The sequence below is a fragment of the Pelodiscus sinensis genome, chromosome 22 (assembly GCF_052426305.1).
Source record: "Pelodiscus sinensis isolate ZL-2025 chromosome 22, ASM5242630v1, whole genome shotgun sequence".
Classification (NCBI taxonomy): domain Eukaryota; kingdom Metazoa; phylum Chordata; order Testudines; family Trionychidae; genus Pelodiscus; species Pelodiscus sinensis.
Genome location: NC_143073.1, coordinates 19,261,626 through 19,273,863, shown reverse-complemented (window position 1 = coordinate 19,273,863; position 12,238 = coordinate 19,261,626). Strand labels below are relative to the sequence as shown.

The following is a 12,238-nucleotide window of genomic DNA, read 5'->3' as shown; positions in this document are numbered from 1 at the left end:
TGGAGAGAGGGAGGACTGAGGGTGGGAGTGGGAAGGGGGAAACCTGGGTGGAGGGAGCTGGAAGGGGGAGAAAGGGAAGGGAAAGCTCAGAGTTGGGGGTCCTGCTGGCTCTTTCATCTCACCGCACTGCGGGTGCAGGAGAGTCGGGGGGGAGTGGGTGTGGAGGATGGGGCAGGAGGGATGGGGGGTGCAGAGGAAGCAGGAGGGGGAGCGAGAGCTGGGGTGGCAGCAGGGGCTAGAGCAGGAGGTGGCAGGAACCTGTTCACCAGGGTCTGGAAGTGGCTGCGGAGGGCATGGCCCTGCTCCTCGAGCACATCCAAGCTCCGCTGCCGCAGCTGCAGGTCCTCCCGGACCCAGTGGTCCTGGGTGCAGAGCTGGTGCTCCAGGAGCCGGAGGTGCCGCCACTGGTATTCCTCCAGGTTCCTGGTGTGCCTGCTGACCCGGGTGCGGGTGGCTGTTGCAGGCGGGGTGGTGCTCCCTGCAGGCCCAGCTGCTGCAGCTGTAATGAAACAGGAGCAGTGGTCAGTTCTCCCTGGGAACACAGTGGGTGAAACCCAGCCCTCCCCTCCAGACCGAGGTCAGCATGTGGGGAACCGGCCAGGGCCCCTGCATAACATCCAGCTGCTGCTCCATTGTGGGCAAGGCCCAGGCGCATAGTCCCTGGGCTCCCTGTCCTCCCACCCCCCGCATACACATAAGGGGAGCATGATGGTATTCACATGTGGAGCCCTCCCCTTCCTCGGACGACACAGCCGATGTGCTCTGTGGGATGCCTCTAGGGGGACATTGTGGGTGAAACCCAGCCCCCTCTGCAAGGCGAGGTCGGCGTGTGGGGAACGGGCCAGGGCCCCTGCATGACACCCAGCTGCTGCTCCATGGTTGGCAAGGCCCAGGCGCACTGTTCCTGGGCTCCCTTTCCCCTCCCATACACATAAGTGGAGCAAAATGGCACTCACATGTGGAGCCCTCCCCGGCCTCAGACGACACGACCGGCTTGAAACAGCACTCGCCCACGCTCTGTGGGATGCCTCAGGGGTCCTGGGCAGGCTCCTTGCAGGCTCTTGGCTCTCTGCATCCTCCTCCTCCTCCTCAATGTCAGGGACGGGTCCCTCTGCCCCGGGGTCGATCACCACCCGGGAGGCATGGACTCCATGAGCCCGCAGGATGAGGTCCAGGGCATCCAAGTGTGGGTACACCTCTGGGTCGGCCCCTGACTGGGAGGCCCTGAAGTGGGCCTGGCGCAGGACCTTGATCTTGCAGCGGACCTGCTCCTGGGTCCGCATGTGGCCTCTGGTGACCAGGCTGGCAGCCATGCAGCTGTAGACGGCTGCATTCCTGTGCCTAGTGCGGAGATCGTGGACGTTGGAGCCCTCCCCTCAAACCTCAATGAGGTCCACGATCTCCGCATTAGACCAGGCGGGCACCCGCCTTTTGCAGCCCCGGGCAGGCTCCTGGGAGCCACCAGCCTGGTCCCGGGAAGAGGCGGAGGGCTGGGTGGCAGCAGGTGGCTGGCTCATGGTGTGCCAGGTGCAGGGTCTGCTGGCTGGGTGCTGGCAGGCTTGCAACTGGCACAAGCACTGAAGCCAGACCATGCCCCTTTAAGGGCTCCGGGGCTGGGAGGGGGGGGCCGAAGAGTTTCCCTGGTTTGGCCCAGAGTGGCCACCAGGGCAACCTGGGAAGGGCTAGCCTCCAACTAGTTTGAATTAAGTGGCTACACAGCCCTTAATTCGAACTACTTAATTCGAACTAGGCGGTACTCCTCGTAGAATGAGGTTTACCTAGTTCGAATTAAGCGCTCTGCTATTTCGAATTAAATTTTGCATGTGTAGCCCCTATGAAAGTTAATTCAAACTAACAGTTGGTAGTTTGAAATTAACTTTGTAGTGTAGACATACCCAAAGAAGGCTAATGGCATATTAGAGTGCATTAGGAGGACCATTGCCAGCAGATCTTTACTCGGCACTGATGAGGCCACATCGGGAGTATTGTGTCCATTTCTGGGTCCCCATTACAGAAAGAATGTGGTCGCATTCAAAAAAGTCCAGTGGAGGGCAATAAAAATGATCCCGGGGCTGGAGCACATGACCTATAAGCAGAGGCTGAGGGGGTTGGGTCTGTTTAGTCTACAGAAGAAAAGAGTGAGGGGGGATTTCATAGCAGACTTCAGCTTCCTGAAGTGGGATGCCAAAGAAGATGGAGAGAGGCTGTTCTCAGTGATGGTAGGTGGCAGAACAAGGAGCAATGGCCTCAAGCTCCAGTGGGCAGGGGCAGAGATGCTAGGCTGGATATTAGGAAGAACTGCTTCCTTAGGAAACAGCACTGGGATGGAATCTCTACCCCTAGAAACTGTAACCCTGTGAGCCCAGAGCACTTTGGTTGGAAATGACCAAGGGTCGGTTGCTGGAGATGTGCAAGGACCAACCCGACACTTCCCCTTCATGACTTGTCAAGGCTGTTTCAGCTCCCAGTGCAGGTAAGCAAACAGCACCAGGCACTGCCCAGCCACCAACCAAGATCAGAGCTCTGCTTTGCTGGGTGCCCATGCTCCCAGTCTAAACAGGCACAAGCTGGGAGGGGAATCACAGGCTTGGAGCTGGGAAATGACTGCAGATGAAGGTGGGAAATGGACTGCAAGCAGCCTGTTTACCAGGGCAGTGCCCCAGACACTGACCCATACTGCCTCCCAGAGCACCTCCTGGGAAGCGGCTCCTCTGGCTCCCAGGCACATCACTTGGGAAGGTTGGGGGAAGAGGAGGAACTCCCCCCTCCCCTGGCCACCAGTGGTGGGAAGTGGAGCAACACAACTGAGAGAACATAGAGCAGACCAGGTTGAGGCCGGGTCTCTCTGCTTCCTGCCCCTGCTTCCAGTGCCCGGACTCATGCCAGTCACCCAGGCCTCGTGGCTCACAGGAGGGGATTTGAGGGATGGGCTGGAGTGGGGGCAGGGTGGGAAGAAACGGGGTGGGAGCTAAGCAGGGGTGTCTTTGGGCCCATATGGCCTGGTGGACACACCCCGTACTGGGGGTCAGCCAGGGGATAGGGCTGGCTGCCTGAGCCAGAGGTGCCACATATGCAGCGCACAGCTGCATAGGGCTGTGACAAGAGTGGAGGTATTATCCACTCTTCTAGTCCTGTGTTCACTCAGTTGTTACATTCACTCTTTGCTGTATTGTGCTGTATGTGTGTGTGTACCTCAGTTCCTCCCTCCTCCCCTCAATTCCTCCCTCCTCGCTGCATGAGGAGGGAGAAGCTGGGCACAACTCACTGCAGGTGTGTATTGGGCCCCTGACCTGCCATCTCTGTGGGCAAAGGGCCACAAGCAGACTCAGTGCCCCAAACCCCAGGACAAGCTCCACAACCTGAGACTTTCCAGGGTTAACTGGGTGGGGCTGGAGGAGAAGCAAGCCGCCCAGTGGCAGGGGCTAGCAGGCTGCCCTCAGCTCAGGTGGGGGAGGCTGCTCAGGGCAGCTCATCTGGGAGACCTGACATTCCCGAGGCAGGCTTCTCCCTGTACTGGGTGGGAGCAGGGCGGCACCCTGTGGAGAGAGTGCCTCATGCCCCTCAAGGTGGATGTCAGGAAGGTTCTGGTTACTGGGACACAGGGGAAGAGATGACGTTGGCCCAGCCCAAGCTAGTGGCCCCAGACTGCATGGTGCCCAGCACCCACCTGATCCTGATGGCCATAGGCAGGATGCTGTTCAAGGTGCCTGTGGCGCAAGTGCATCTGAAATGGGGGAGCTAAGGAGGGCCCCAAAGAAGTGAGGTTGCACCAGCACCTGCCTACTGGGGTGCTGATGGGCTGGGACCTTGAGGACTGACCAGAAGGACATCACAGTGCCCTGGTCACTACCTGTAGCCAGAGCCACCGAAGGGCCCATGGCCCTGACCCCAGGGGAGGGCAGCCTGCAGGGGGCACAGGTCCTCATCCCAGCAGACAAGGAGCCCCAGGGGGCCAGGCTCAACAGAGCTGGGACCCCAGACACAGGCAGTGGCAGGGAACAGTCCCTTCCCCAGCTGCTTGATTCCAGGTCAAGGTGCAGGCAGATCCCTCCTTGGAGATGCTGAGAGACCGGGCTGGCCTCCGCGCAGCTCAGCCCCTGGAGGAGGCTGCCGGGAGAGGTTCCTGTGGGAGAGGGAATTCCTGTACTGGGAATGGCTCCCCGCAGGGAAAGTGGAGTCAGGGGCGGGGGTCCAGCGGCAGCTGGTAGTTCCACAAAAGGTATCGCCACAGGCTGCTGCACCTGGCCCATGACGTCCCATTCTTGGGGCACCAGGGGATCTGGGGCACCCAGCAAAGGCTGCTGCAGAACTTTTACTGGTGGAGGTCCTGCACCGCCTACCAATGGGTGGGGAATGCCCGAGATAGGCAGTGGCCTCAAGGCAGCTTTCTTCCTATCATAGAGAAGTCTTTCCAGAAGATGGAGATGGATCTAGTGAGGCCCCTTGTCAAGGCGACCCGGTCGGGGAAGAAATACATCCTGCTGGTGGTGGATTTCACTATTCACCACCCTGAGGCCATGGCTCCACCCTTCTATCAAGGCAAACATTGTGGAAGACGTGCTGCTGGCCATTTTCAGCAGGGTGGCATTCCCCAAGGGGGTGCTCAAGAACCAGGGGTTCTACTTCATGTCCACTCTGCTCTAGTGCTTGTGGGAGAAGTACAGGGGCGGGCTCTCCTGGACCTCAGCATATCATCCCCAATCCAATGGACATGTGGGGAGGTTCACAGGACACTAAAGCAGATGCTAAAAACCTTTATGCACCAGCACTCACAAGCCCAGGACAAGTACTTGCCCCACCTGCTGTTTGCTCACAGACAGGTGCCCGAAGAGAAGTGGAAGGGCTGGTACAACAGCAGCGCATGGACCCACACCGGCACCCCTTAGGAGGGTCTCATCCCTGTGCAGAAGAACAAGCGGCAGGCAGCCTGGGGAGGCCCCTTCAAGGTTGCCAAGCAGCCAAACAAGGTGAAACCTGCTCCTGCAGGTTGCCGCCATGAAGGGTCCATGCTAAGAGGAGCACCAATGTCACAGCTGATGCTTTATCCTGGCAGTAGGGGGTTGAACTTCCCCAGGACACTGACAGAGTGACCCTGCTCCATTCGGTCTGGAAGCGGGGAGAGATGTGACATACTGGGGGGCTGTGCTTAGACTGGCAGGATTTTACAGAAATGCTTTTAACAGAAAAGTTTTCCATTAAAGCGTTTTCGGAACAGTGTCTACATTGGTACAGACGCTTTTCCGCAAAAGCACTTTTTGCGGAAAAGCGTCCGTGGCCAATCTAGACGCGCTTTTCCACAAAAAAGCCCCGATCGCCATTTTCGCAATTGGGGCTTTTTTACGGAAAACAAATCTGAGCTGTCTACACTGGCCCTTTTGTGCAAAAGTTTTGCACAAAAGGACTTTTGCCCAAATGGGAGCAGCATAGTATTTCCGCAAGAACACTGACAATCTTACATGAGATTGTCAGTGCTTTTGCGGAAATTCAAGTGGCCAGTGTAGACAGCTGGCAAGTTTTTCCACAAAAGCAGCTGATTTTCCAGAAAAACTGGCCAGTTTAGACACAGCCGGGTTGTTATATTCACTAGTAGGAGTTCACATGGTGGTACTCTTTGCTGTATTATGCTGTATGTACATGTACCTCAGCTCTGCTCCTCCCCCCCCCCACACACACACACTGCAGCACCCTCTGCATGAGGTGGGAGAAACTGGGTATGACTCATTGCAGATGTGTATTGGGCCCAGACACCTGCTCCCCAAGAGGAATAAGGCTGCCTGCTCTTGGTCCCTGTGTGACCATCAATCCTATGCTATGTTGTGTCCCTATGAACCAATTAACCTTCTGTTCTACCTGCTGGCTGAGTCTCACATCTAGCTGCAGATGGCGGTGCAGGGTCGGGGACTCCCCGATGCTCTGTGACAAGGGCACCTCAACAAGTGTCATGGTGCCCTTCAGGGCTACATACATTGTATATGAGTAGGGTTGGAACTAAATACCTCTGAGATCCATGCTGAAGTTTTTGTCTCGTCAGCCTACAAGCTCTTGGTCACACCCTGACCCTGTTACTTAGGCTGAGGGGCACCTCACCCCTGTGTAGGGTCCTAGGTGATTCTCTGTAAGCTGGATGCTCATGCACCCACTCAGCAGAGATTCCAATGCTGTGATTAGCAGAGCTCCCACAGCAAAGTTTTGTGTTGCTACTGGTGGTGTGCATTCACACTCGCCTCAGTGCACATAACATTTATTCTGCATACGGATGGAAAAGATTAAAGAGAACATTGATCACCAGGTGCTAGAGTGGCCAGATGTCCTGTTTTGACCACAATACACTGTTTAAAAGGGATCCTGGAGGCTCCAGTGTCATTAAAAGTCCGGTTGGTGCCACAACAGGGGTCCAGGGCAAAGGCAGGGCTCCATGTGACTTTGAGAAGCAGCTCCCAGTTTCCCGCAACCCCCCCCCCCCCCCCATAGCACATGAGAGGCCAGAGAGGCTCCCCTCCCTCCCCACTCCCAGGCTGCGTCTAGACTGGCAAGTTTTTCAACTTACCAGCTGTCTACACTGGCCACTTGAATTTCCGCAAGAACACTGACTTCCTACTGTCTGAAATCAGTGCTTCTTGTGGAAATGCTATGTTGCTCCTGTTCGGGCAAAAGCCCTCTTGCGCAAATGCTTTTGTACAAGAGGGCCAGTGGAGACAACGCGGTATTGTTTTGCGCAAAAAAGCCCTGATGGTGAAAACTGCAATCAGGGCTTTCTTGCGCACAACCGCATCTAGATTGGCACGGACACTTTTCCACACAGAAAAAATTGGCATCTGTGACAATCTAGACACTCTTTTCCGCAAATGCTTTTAACAGAAAATCATGCCCGTCTAGACATAGCCACACAGTTTCTGCTCCAATTGCTAGGAACCACAACCAATGGTTTCTGTGGGGATGGTGCCTGTGGGTGTGAGGGCAGACCACAGAGCTGCCCTGGCTCTTATCCCTCCTACACAGCAACCCTTGCCCCAGCTTCTCATGAGTGGGAGCATCAGATGCAGGGGTATGGAGCGAGTGGGAGCGGGGCTTTGAGGAAGGGGCAGGATAGGCATGATCAGGTTTGTGGGATTTGAAAGTTGGCAGCCTGTTGATAGTGCGGGAAGCAAGTTGACCTTTGTTAGCTTTGTGCAAACTGTTGCTGATGATGATTCTCAGCAGGCAGGTTTGTATTTCAGCCCGCAGGGACCCTGATTTCTCTAAGCCCAGCTGGTTGGGTTTTGTTTTTCTTTCCATTGTGTAACCATTTTGATTGCTCTTTGGCACCATGAGACCTGGCATGGGTAAAACTGAGGCCCCTCTTCTTTTTATTTGCTCTGCCAGTGTCTTCCTTTTAATGTTCCAGTGCTGCTAACATGCCCCAGGGCCTATGGAAAGACACAATCAGGTTGCTCTGTGCAGAGCAGGAAGTGTCATTAACAACCCGCCAGGCACTGCCCAGAGTCTGACACCTCCTAGCCACTGTGCATCACCAGGGACATCTTCTGGCCATTCTCTGTAATTCAGTTTGTTTCTCATGCAACAGCAGTGACACTAGGTGGCAGGTCCTGGCAGTGCACAGTGTAATGGTTCCCTCTTAACATTTCTGCCATCACTGTCACTGTGCTAATTTGGGCATGGGCTCCCCAATCCATTGGACAGGCACTGGAACTGCTCTGTTGGCTCCAGTCTTTGGTGGGCTCCTATAAACTGTACAGCGGCTGATGTGAAAGATCTAAACACCCTCAGCAGAGTAACTGTAGCAGACCTGAGCCAAGGTAGCCCCTGAGCCCTAGTCCTCTCCTAGACCCCCCCCAAGATGAAGGTCTTAAGGACTGCTCAGGCCATCTGACTGGGATTGCTCTGCCCCAGCTCATTGCGCTCCTCCTAGGGTCAGTGCAGCTGTGTGTCACTCATTCCTTCCCATGCTGTCCTGCTATCGCATATGCATACCTGTCCCTGCATCCCTGAGCCCTCCTGCTGGCTTCAAACTATGTCCCCAGGGCTGTCCTTAGCCATAGGCAGAATAGGCAGTTGCCTAGGGCACCAGTATTTCTGGGGCACCACTCTGCTGGGATGGACAGGAAGCAGTGGAGCATGTAACAGCAGGTCTGGATCCTAGAGAGAGCCGAATGCGCTGCCTGCAGCACAGTGTAAGGGAAGGGATTGGCTGCTGGGGTCTCTGGGAAGGGGGTGGGGGGGAAGGAACTCACCTGTGAGTGTGACTCTTTCCCCCAGCATGAGGTGAGGCAGGCGGGGCAGCTCTGGCAGTATCCTTTGTTGCCCCCCATAACATACATTCTTCTCCCCCGCCAGACGGAGCACCCCCGTCTTTCCCCCTCCCCTCCAGCAGGGCTGGGTTGGGTTGGGTGAGGTGCTGGGTGGGGGTGGAGCTGGCTGGCTGCATGCTGAGGAAATGAAAGCTAAAGTGACTCACACTTCACAGCCTGCTCAAGCAACAGGGGCTGGCTGGAATTATCACACACAGCTGGCTGGGCTGGGGATAAGGTGCCAGATAGCATGTGTGGAAAATCAGGACGGGAGTTGGGGTAGGGTGACCAGATGTCCCACTTTTATAGGGATAGTCCCAATTTTTTGGTCTTTTTCTTATACAAGCTCCTATTACCCCCCACCCGCCTGTCTGTCTGATTTTTCACACTTGCTGTCTGGTCACCCTAGGTGGGGGGTAATTGGTGCCTATATAAGACAAAGCTCCAAATATCGCAACTGGCCCTATAAAATTAGGACATCTGGTCACCCTAGCTGGGGAGCGTGTCTCTCTCGCCCTGGGTTGGCAGGAATCCATCTCATCCGGGGGGAGCTGCGCAAGGTAGGATGAGTGGGTGCCCCGTCCCTGAGATCAGATGCTGTGCTAACTTCGCCATGGTCCATGGTGCTGGCGGCGATGCCCAGTGGTATGTGATCGGACCCAAGGATTTGCTGCTGCTGTTTTCACTCTGCTCCCCACGAGGTGAATTTTGGGATCCTGCAGCTTTCCACCTAGCTCCTCCTCTACTGCAGCTGTTTGACCAGCAACCTGGGGGGTAAGCCAGGCATAGAAGCAGTACTGTGTTGCCATTTAGATTGTCATTTAATAACTTTGTTTGCTAAAAGTGCTTGCTAACAATCCTGAATCCAATTTCAGTATTTTTAAAATCAATATCTTAGCCAAAAACAGAAAATTAAGTTGTTGACAATTATTTGTGACAAGTTTGGCTTGGGGCAGGGAGTGGGCCAGTTTTTAAATCAGAGACACAAAAAATATTGACTGGCTTTCCTATAGCCCTGTTACCACTAAATAAAGCCCTCCAACAACTGTAATATGCTAATCTCCTTACTAGTGTATAGAGTGACCATATGTTGTACTAAAATTCTCTTGCTTTTTTCCCCCCAGTGAGTCAGTATAGCTTTTGCCAGCCAGGTGTTGGTCTCTGCCCTCTTTTCTTTGTCTCCCTCCCTGGGAGGCTGAGCCTGGGTGTCTGGGTGAGAATCTCCCATCACAGCGCAGGGGGACCCCAGGTCACAGAGCAGACAGCCCACTACACCACAGTATAACAGGGTCATTTACTGTTAAAGTCCCTAAAAGGTAGTGTAACGTTCGGATCCGCTTGATAGGGGCGCTTAGTCACATTCAGCTGTCTCGGTCCCACTTAGTCCTTTGGTTACCGACCTGGGCGCAGGGGGACCTGGGCTCGCCCCCTCTCCAGATCCCAGGACCCTAAGGGTGGGCATCCGAAACGCACCGCCCGACCAGGGGGGCTATGGCTGCAACTCACTGGTCCCCGGGGATTTCCGAACCCATCCTGGGCTGCTTCCTCCGACCCCTTCGGTTCCGCCCTGCCGCGCTTGGCTCGGCAGGACGCCGGGTGAGACTCACCCTCTCCGGCCACGGGGCCTCCGCTGCCAATCCTGGAACGTCTGCCGCCCAGCCGGAGCTCCAGCTCCCCCTCCTGCTCACGGCCGCCCGGCTTTTTGAATCCGGCGCCCCTGGCCTGGGACGCCTGCGCCCTGGGCCGCCGGAAGCTCTCTGGGGTCGGGCGCCGGGGAGTCTCTCGCGCCTGCGCCCGCAGCCGCTGCAGAGCAGGCGCGGCAGAGCTGCTCCGGCTTCCTGGCGGCAGTTCCCCGCGGCGCCCAAGTGCGGGGCGCGGGGTTGAGGCTCGTGTTCCCCGCCGCCCGGTCACAGGTAGCTATCTCAGTTTAGAGGAAAATTTCCTGTTCCTGTTTGAAGCATTCTAGACTCGCCTTTCACCTGTGATACTTGTAGATTACTGAAGAAAGTTGCGCAAAGACTTGAATATCAAAGGTTTAACTCAGTGTTTCTCATTAAAGAGGTCATAACTGAAACTGACGTATCAGGAAACACTGTGATTAATGTAGACCGCACTAAAATTGTCCAGAATTGAATGAATGTTTTCTGAGAGGAAACTGTTCCTAACTGTAGTATGGTTACAATAGCTTTACTAGAGATAAGAGGCAAAATATATTATTTTTAACTAAAATATACATGTTTGTAGCGTTTCATTACGACAGAGGATCAAGCAATCAGTGTATTTACCTGCCTTTTGAGGTACCTCGTGTTTCTATTTCAAAATACCGACAAACAAAATCCATATGAGAGGACAGCGACATACAGCGGATTTAACAGCAATTTAGAGCAACTGGAGTTATCAACCTAAAGTCACATGAAGGAGGTGTGCTTAATGTAGCATTGTACAAAAAGCTCAATAGTTTTTGAGGCAAACGGAATGTTTTGTTGAAAGTTGCCCAGAACAAAGTTTCAGGTATTTTATGTCAGCTAACAAATTCTAATTAAAATGAGGTTTCCAGAGGAAAAATAGTTCTTCTTAAACAAATCCCTAAGGACTAACAGAATTTTGTGTAGTCCGAGGGGAAGCAATGTCCTGTGAGAAATTTCTTTCTTTCCGCTAAAAGTGCCCTAACACCAAAATGTACATAAGACTAGAGACGTGTAGGCTTTAACTGCGTTCTTAAGAATATGGAGTATTCCTGTTAACTACAACTACCAAAAATTGACATGTGGGCTGTCTTATACTGTAGATGATTCCACAATGGGACCAAGTTAGGTTTGTGGAAAAGTGCTTAAAATGCCCCAGAATCGAAAGTTACACGAGATCAGTGCATTAGTGTAGAACGTGTCTTCAATGATGTAAATGCACTATTAACGCCAATGTTGTACATAGGCTACAGTTTTTTTCTAAACTATGTAATTGCGTCCTTGCATGATTTAGCACCATCAGTGATGACAAGCTTTAACGTGGTTGATGCAACTGGGGAAAATGCTACCTGAAAACGTTTAAGACTGCTTGTATTGCCCGCCAAATTGACGCCACTGCTATAAGTTCCGCCAATGTAGACATGCAACGTTCCAAATTTTGTAATGCACATGCTGCAATCGCTTTCTAGTTTTTTTCATGAAATTATCAACTAAAACTAATATGAACTTCCTGCAATCATATATATAGTAGCTCAGTGTCTGTAATGCCAAAATGCTGCCCATTCCCTCTGGGCAGCCCGTGCTGCATGGGGAGTGCGGGGCCCAAATGGCTGCTTGCACCGCTTGCTCCCCTGTGGCGGCCTGGCTGAGTGGCACAGAAGTCAGCCAAGTGCCACGGCAGGAGGGGAAAGGGGGGGCGGGGCGGTGACGTACATGGCAAGAGGGCGGGACATGGCCATGTACATCACCGCCCCGCCCCCCTTCGCCTCTCGCCGTGGCGCTCGGCTGACTAATGCACCGCTCAGCTTGGCTGCCATGGGGGAGCCCAAATGACTGCATGCGCCACTTGCTCCCCCGCGGCAGCCCAGCTGAGCGGTGCAGAAGTCAGCCGAGTGCCACAGCGAGAGGCAAAGGGGGGCAGGGCAGTGATGTGTGGCATGACAGCGGCTCCAGGCCCTGCCCCCTGGCTGTGAATGTCTCCGCCCCGCCCCCCTTCACCTCCCACCGTGGTGCTTGGCTGACTTCTGCGCCACTCAGCCGGGCCGCTGTATGGGAGCAAGTGGCGCAAGCGACCGTTTGGGCTCCACAATCCCCATGCAGCACGGGGAGTGCAGAGCCCAAATGGCTGTTTGGGCTCTGTGGTCCCCCAAGTGAGAGGCAGGAGGGGGAGGAGAAGAGAAAGAAAGAGACAGAGAGAGAGGCAGCAGGCAGAGGAGAGCTGAGAGAGAGGGGAAGGCAGTAGAAGGAGGAGGAGAGAGACAAGAA

General features: G+C 54.6%; 1 long non-coding RNA gene across 1 annotated transcript; it reads right to left on the bottom strand.

Annotated features, from left to right (window-relative positions):
• LOC149521842 (uncharacterized) lies at positions 1–11,577 on the bottom strand. The gene is made up of 3 exons (XR_016347692.1): positions 9,896–11,577; positions 8,232–9,055; positions 1–499 (listed from the first exon to the last, which is right to left on the bottom strand). It is a non-coding gene; the product is annotated as an uncharacterized LOC149521842 (long non-coding RNA).
• Between the last annotated feature and the right edge of the window lie 661 nt (positions 11,578–12,238).